The sequence below is a fragment of the Mesoplodon densirostris genome, chromosome 3 (assembly GCF_025265405.1).
Source record: "Mesoplodon densirostris isolate mMesDen1 chromosome 3, mMesDen1 primary haplotype, whole genome shotgun sequence".
Lineage (NCBI taxonomy): Eukaryota > Metazoa > Chordata > Mammalia > Artiodactyla > Ziphiidae > Mesoplodon > Mesoplodon densirostris.
In genome coordinates, this window is record NC_082663.1 from 96,108,896 (window position 1) to 96,117,406 (window position 8,511).

The following is an 8,511-nucleotide window of genomic DNA, read 5'->3' on the forward strand; positions in this document are numbered from 1 at the left end:
AGAAAGACAAATACCATATGATATCACTTATATATGAAACCTAAAATATGACACAAATGAACTTATCTATGAAACAGCCTCACAGACATAGACAACAGACTTGTGGTTGCCAAGGGGGATGTATTGGGAGTTTGGGATTTGCAGACGTAAACTAGTATATATAGGAGGGATAAACAAGGTCCTATGTATAGAACAGGGAACTATATTCAATATCCTGTGATAAACCGTAATGGAAAAGAACATGAAAAAGTATATATATATGTATATATATATATATATATGTATATATATATATATACATATATATGTATACATATATATATGTATTTATACATATATATAACTGAGTCTCTTTGCTGTACAACAGAAATTAACACAACGTTGTAAATCAACTATATTTCAATAAAATTAATTTTTTAAAAAGATCAGGTATCTCAGAATTTCCAGGACAATTTCAGTTTCAAATATCTTATCCTATGGTCATACATCCAAAGTATTCTCTTAGTAACTAGGGTACTCACTGATAGATACTGCAGGTTATTCGCAATGAAAGAAGGAAGGAAGAAAGGAGAAATTAAGAGAATACAGGATCTACTGAATATGGTCGTTTCCAAACTGGGGTTCCTGAACCCCTTAGAGATTAATGAGAGCAATCTTTTTGTGTTCCTAAAGTCATAATAGACATCTTACCAACTACACAGTCACAAAGATGCTAAAATATAACCAGCACATTAGACAAGTATACTGAATGCTTTAATGGAAAAGGAAACGAGAAATGCTTTCATAAATCTAGCTTGCCAAAAAAATAGTAATAAAAAGGGTGTTTAGTGATAGAAAACTTAGGAACCACCACTTCAGATGAAGTTCTTCCATGGCTTCAGGGAAATGGACAACAAAGCTAGGTAGGCAGTTACCTAGAAATACTTTAGTCTCTCAGTTACTTGCTGTTGAGTTTTTGATCCAAAGAATCAAAGAAATGCCACTGTCATCAATCCTCCCCAAGCTCCTCTTAAAGTAGCAAATCAGCGATTGCCTTCTTTTTAAACCATAACTAGATGTGAAGTGATATTTTTGCAGAATTGGTTCAATAAAATCACACTGTAACAGTGACTAGAAAATGTAAAACATGTGTTTTAAGTGAGGGTGCTGGCCTCTGTTTTAATAGATAACATAACTTCTATGTCTTGAATGGGATGGTGGTTCTAACAGTTACTTTTCAGTGAGGCCTGGGTTCTCCTCCCAGGCTTTTATCCTTATGCCTCCCTCAAACCACGTACCTTTGTTGTCTGGATTCAGGAAGATTCTGTGGCTGTGGAGTAAGTTAACCTCTATGGGGCAGAACTGGCTAGCGATGAGGTAGAAAGCTCCGTCTCCATCCATCCCCTTCGTGACTACCAGTTGTAACCAGCAGAGCCTCAACACAGCACTTGGAAAAGAAGACAATGGGTTCCCCCTAAATACATACACTTACAGGTCGACCATCATTATCAGCTCTTAATTGCAGAGCACCAACAAGCTGGAGCACAATGAACTTAGAGGTGGGAGAGTCAAAACCCAGAATGTCTGGGCTTCCCTGGTGGCGCAGTGGTTGAGAGTCCGCCTGCCGATGCAGGGGACACGGGTTCGTGCCCCGGTCCGGGAAGATCCCACATGCTGCGGAGCGGCTGGGCCCGTGAGCCATGGCCACTGAGCCTGCGCGTCCAGAGCCTGTGCTTTGCAACAGAAGAGGCCACAACAGTGAGAGGCCCGCGTACCGCAAAAAAAAAAAACAAAACAGAATGTCTGTATCCCAAGTCAATAAGAGCTGGCTGTGACGCTCAACACACCTGCACACAAAAGAAATTCCAGGGGCTTCCCTGGTGGTCCAGTGGTTGAGAATCCACACTCCCAACACAGCAGGCAGGGGTCTGCTCCCTGGTCAGGGAACTAGGATCCTGCAGGCTGCCCAGTGCAGCCAAAAAAAAAAAAGAAGAAGAAATTCCATCCCCTGAGATTGCCAAACCTCTCCACAGCCTAAGCTGGTTTGTGGGTCTGAGGGGTGATGCTGTCTACCCCAGAAGTGAAGAATTGTGTGGGAAGCCAAGAAAGAGGAGAGGAGTAACGTCCCTCTGTTTTGTGTCTGCCCTCCTTTATGTGGCTTCCTTATTTTATTTAAAAGTATATCTTGGAATGCTCTGAACACACTTCTGTATTTTCTTCCTAAATGAAGCTAAATATGTCTGGACTAGAAAATATTGTATTGTTACTATCTAAAGAAAAAGACAGAAATTAGGGACGTACCTCCTGACAAGCTCAACAGTGTTTTTTTCTGCCACCTTCAAGGTACACTGCTGCATCGTACTCAGAGGTTTCCCACCCATCACAAAGAAAGACATACTGTTCTCTGGAGGAAGAGGAGAAGAGGGGAAACACCCTTTCAGGGAAGGGCACCTGCTTAGTGTTTTCTCATATTTATTTTCTCATATTTATTCCCCCTTGTGACCAAAGATTATGTTTATGAGATGCCTCTCTTTTTTATTTTTCCCATTTCATTATGCTATAATCCACGAATAACCATACTAAAAGATACCATTTATAAAGCACCTATTCCATTCCAGGATCAGTAATAAGCCCTTTCATTTAACTTTGACAACAACCCTTGAGCTAAGTATTATCACCACATCTGGATGATGATAAGTCAAAAGCTCAGAGAAGGTGTGTAACATGCCACACTTCACAGTCCTAGGAGCCGCCAGAGCTGGAATTCAAACCCACATCTCTTTGTCTACAAAACCTAAGTTCTTACCACCTCACTAGATACACCTGCCAAGAGGCAGACTGGCAGACCCAGAGTTAACAGGATTACAGGGGTTGGTGCCAGGGACACCCCCAGACACGTCTTTCCTGGCCAGTCATGCCAGCTGGTGAGTCCACACAGCCGTATTCCCCTCTGTCTCCCCTTCCCCAAGTGGCTAGCCTGCCTTGACCCACCTGAGTCATGACTTTGACTTGGTGAACCGACTCCAATCTCTTTGCTTCTGACATTAGTATCTAGTTTTGGGTCTGGTTTATCCCAAATCCTCACCTCTAATCTGAGCCTAATCAATCCTTCCCAAGTAGTTTTTCCAGTTGGTCTAGAACCCCATCTCATGAACTGGATGCCAGAAATAATCAGCACATGTGAGCTAAGAAAGTCTTCCTATTAAAGAATTATGAGTGTGTGTGTATATGTGTGTTAGACATAGATACAACCACATTATTTATTTAAAAAAAAAAAAAAACAGCTAGTACTAAGATGACCCTCTAACTAGCCTGAGGATAGACCTCCCAGGAATCCTTTTGCTTCCTTCAGAGAATTCTTCACAGCCCCACACGTCTGGGGAAAACGGCCCTACAAGATCAAACCTACTCGACACAAGCCTCACGTTCTTGCTGTTTTTCCCAGGCCTAGCTTGCCATCTACTGGCAAGAAGCAGCAGCAAGAATCCAGGGGCAAGGACACAGGAAAAGAAAGACAGGAGCGGAACCTGACAGCTGCCCTCTACCAAATATTCATGTCCTTAGATCTTCCAAGGCCCAGATCTGCTGGACAGCCATGGAAAGGCTGGGAGCAAGGCAAGTTCTCACTCCCAAGCTGCTGGCAATATCTGTGTCTCCCTAAAGAAACACTATGAGCAAGTGAGTGGTCCTGTGTACTTCACTGGCAGAAAATTTTCTTCCATTTAAGAAACTACATTTAAGAAAACGCATTAGACAGAAGAGGCAAATATGAACATCCTAGAGAAAGCTCCAGAAGACAGCCCAGGAGGACTTTGATGCTTCCCAGTGTGCTGGCAGATGGCATGGAGAACACACAAGTCCACGGCGGGCCAGCGGACAAAGTGGTGAGAAAGCAGTTCATTGCTCTTCCCAGGAACTTGAACTTGTGAGCCCAAACTTGAAGGAATGCCAATAACGTTCTAGAGCCCAAACTAAAGCCTAATGTTAACTCTTTTACTGACCTTCAATGGAAACATTCTCTGAAAAATAATAATATCCTTGCCAAGCTCATATAAAATTAGAAATGTCTGTATTAAACATATCAAAAACATATCGCTCAAATCTGATTTCAAGGCCCACACCCTTGCAACACCCTGAGCTTCTCAGTAACAGCGAGTCCTTCCAAAAATGACTTTCTTTTACAAGCTTTGATTTTGTTCCCTAATCTTCTCCACATCCTGAGAAAAGATGAGAATAAGGAAGAAAAATGGGCCAGTCTACCTCATTGCCCTGTGCTCTCACTTGTCAGAAACTGGCCTAATGGGCTTTAAATAAATTTTAAGTGTTGGGGTCTTTTCTCTGTTTAGAGTGCATGTGAATTTCAGGTTAATCGTGACAGATGGATCACGCCTATTCATTTCCTTTCCCTCCCAACACTTGACTGAAATGACAATGACAAAATTAAAAAGATATTACGCACAAGGGCAAAGAGAATGAGAGAGGAGGCAACAGCAGACAAGGGACCCTGGCCCACGTGTGGAACACTGAGCACTGGTGGACGTTACAGAGCAGTGGTATTTCCACCTAAGTGCCCACAGGGAACAGCGCTGCAGAGAAGCACAGGAATTCAGTCTGCAGAATCACAGAGGAGAGCCGAGTGTCTGCTGCAACCTGCAATCCAAGGCAGGTAAAGCAAGAGGTACAGGACAAGGAGTTGGTTGAAAGTCTACAGACAGAGCAGTTAGAAGTCATTTCTCCCCAAACAACCTCATCCCCGCAGAAAAAGATGACTACCTTTCTCACCCACCACCGGGCTCCCTGCCCCAGCCACACTGGAGACTGAGGTTTATTCTCTGGAGAAATCAAGCCTAAGAGAGGCTCAAAATTTTGGGGTGCCAAGCAGAGCCAAAAATTCCGATATGGCATCAGGCAAAAAAAAAAAAGACTTCAGAGTGAACTCAGCCCTGCACCCTGAATACCAGCAACCAGGTTTACACATCACTATGGATTCAAACGGTGTAAACACTAATTATTCAGTTCATCAGAACTATGTCACAATCATTACTGACTTAACCAAAAATTGTGGAATAACTATAGGGAGGATTGAGGGAGGGAAGGTGGCAGAGAGAAGAGAAGACAGCAGGAGCCTAAACTGCTACCACAGAAGTCTAGAGATAAAGTGAAATTGATATATTTGAAAATGGTAAAAACTTAATGTTTGTAAATATGCAGGTAAACATCAGAAGAAACCATTAAAAGAGTAGAAAGTAATTGCCTCTCAGATGAGTCAAGGAGATAGAGAAAATGGGGGCACTGATCTTCTCTGTAAGACTTGTTGTACTATATTATTTTTAAATTATGTGCATGTGTTACTTTGATAAAAATATTTTTAATGAAAACAGTTAAGGAGCTTCATTTTGCAGAGATAAAAAAATTCCGGAGATGAATGGTGGCGATGCTTGTACAACAATGGTAGTGTACTTAATGCCACTTAAAAATCATTTAAAAGGTAAATTTTATCTTATCTATTTTTACTACAATAAAAAATGTTAATTAAAATAGCATTTGGATGGATAAAGAAGATGTGGCACATATATACAGTGGAATATTACTCAGCCATAAAAAAAACGAAATTGAGTTATTTGTAGTAGGTGGATGGACATAGAGTGTCATACAGAGTGAAATAAGTCAGAAAGAGAAAAACAAATACCGTATGCTAACACATATATATGGAATCTAAAAAACAAAAAAGAAATGGTCATGAAGAACCTAGGGGCAGGACGGGAATAAAGATGTAGACCTACTAGAGAATGGACTTGAGGACACGGGGAGGGGGAAGGGTAAACTGGGACAAAGTGAGAGAGTGGCATGGACATATATACACTACCAAATGTAAAACCGATAGCTAGTGGGAAGCAGCCGCATAGCATAGGGAGATCAGCTCCGTGCTTTGTGACCACCTAGGGGGGTGGGAGGGAGGGAGATACAAGAGGGAAGAGATATGGGGATATATGTATATGCATAGCCGATTCACTTTGTTATAAAGCAAAAACTAACACACCACTGTAAAGCAATTATACTCCAATAAAGATGTTTTTAAAAATAGCATTTGGTAATTAAGTCAGGGATGATTGAACCATTGACCCACTGGCAATGGTTGACCATTCGTTGCCATCTACAATATGTGGCAAGGCTAAGTGGCTTTTCTTATATACATAAACTTACAGGCTCAAGCTAGTTGGTACAGGGCATTCATTAATTTCACTGAAAAATTATCAAATGATACAATAAGCACATGACTGAAAATGATGAGAACAATGGGAGACAAATTTTGACCTCAAAGGGTTTAGAGTTGAACATACAGAGAAGAGCGATCAACAATGTATTGCTAGATGTAAGAATCTAAGATGTAGTCTGTGAAAAGACCTAGATGGTGCCTCACAGCAACCACTCCATGAGTGCTTGTCAGTGCTGAACAGAAACTGGAAACAGGTAACTGCTCTACTGTTGGTGGTAACAAGGTTTTGTAGAAACGTAATTCTACCCAAAGGACCAGGGGAGACTTTCCAGAGGAGATGCCTTTTGAACAGAGGTTTAAAGACCATTCCAAGCAGAAGCCAGTGGCCTCTCCCAGATGTCCAGGCTATCCAAATACACCACAAATACTGGAACTGGTGAGGCTGCCATTTAAAGCTACAACAGCTTTACCCATAAAGGCTTTGAAATAAAGTCAACAATGAATGATTTTATAGGGCAAAACAATGCTTTCTCTGACAATCTGTTACCCTGAACAGAGAGGCTGATGGTCTGAGGCAGGGCAGGGAGACAAGGGCTTGGACGGAGCAGGGTGGGGGGAGATGGAAAGGAAAAATGTTCATCAGGGGTCTAGTATTTGCTAATTCTCTTGGTCTTACCATCCAGAAGCAATTACCCTTCAACTTCACTCACCTTTCCCTAGGTTAAACAAACCAAAAACTTCGCCTGAGAAAATTGCCCAGTTTTTCAAGCCACCCAACAGAAGCAAACAAGACAATTCATAAAGAGGCTCAGAATACATTGTAAAGCAATTATACTACAATAAAGATGTTAAAAAAAGGTGGGGGGGGGGCCACCCTGGTGGCGCAAGTGGTTGAGAGTCCGCCTGCCGATGCAGGGGATAGGGGTTCGTGCCCCGGTCTGGGAGGATCCCATATGCCGCGGAGCGGCTGGGCCCGTGAGCCATGGCCGCTGAGCCATGGCCGCTGAGCCTGCGCGTCCGGAGCCTGCGCGTCCGGAGCCTGTGCTCCGCAACGGGGGAGGCCACAACAGTGAGAGGCCCGCATACCGCAAAAAAAAAAAAAAAAAAAAAAAGGTGGGGGGGACTCCGTAGCTTAGAGGAGAGGTATATGGGTATATGCATGGCATCACCCTCCTTCTTCTGCTAGTCTCAGAGTTCATCTTTAACTCGTGATTGCCCTACAGAGAGGCAAGCTTTTGATTTTTATCTTGATGGGCCTCCATGTCCTACACACCAAGAACATGATTTCTAGCAAAGTACTAGATCTACTATGTTACCATTAAGACCAAACAAATTGTCTGATAGAGCTCCTTCCTATGGAATTTTACATGCTTATGGAAGCACTTACCTCCAAATCATCTAATTAACTCTACTAACTGACTTTCTCCAGTCCTGACCTGAAGAAATCTCATCATTTCAGGTATTCCTGGGAATTTTGAGAATTTGGTTTAGTTTCTCTATGGTGGAGGATCCCAAGAGCACTTTGATTCTATTACATTTCTACTGTAATGTTACTTGTGCCCTCTTTAGCTCCCCATGGAACCGTGAGCCCCTCTGAGGAGGCACTGTGTTGTATTCCTTGTGAAAGGAGTAAGAGTTGATAGAAACAGAGAAGCATAAAGCCGATGCTATGGTACCCTGTGTTAATGACCTCAGCTCACCCTGGAGGGCACTTGTAGGTGGTTCTTATTCCCACTGCTGGCTTCAGGCATCTCTATGCCCAGAGGGTGCCATCAGGCCATGGGAGCGTGTCAACCTACTTGTATAAGATGAAGTGTGAGGATTTAATGCCCCAATGAAGGAGGAAGGTTAATGGATAAATGTCCCGGTTTCCTGACCCTCAGTGGGACAACTCAGAGCTATGCTCCAAACAAATTTCTCACGTGGTCCCCAGCACAATGAAGATCTGGTTGTCCATGGCTCATTAATGGCTTTCCTTGTCTTGTTCCCGCAATCGCTCATAGAATTTCTGTAACCACCTCTCAAATAAACTTCCTATATGGAGTCTTTGGAAAAGCCCAATGGAAGAATCACAGCAAAGCAAATAGCAGTTCACCGTTTGGAAAGCAGCTCTAACAGGTTGCTAGAGGCTGAATGGCCACAGAAAATCAGGAGACCGCATGACCAGAGCTGCCATTCAGGAGCTGGGTACGGTCAGATCCATGAAGTCCTAAGGTCAGGCAGGCACAACATGAGTGGCTGGCACAAGAGAAATGCTATTTTTAGGATTGAGCCCAAACAGGCTGGAAGGTACAACAGATTTACACAAAAAGATG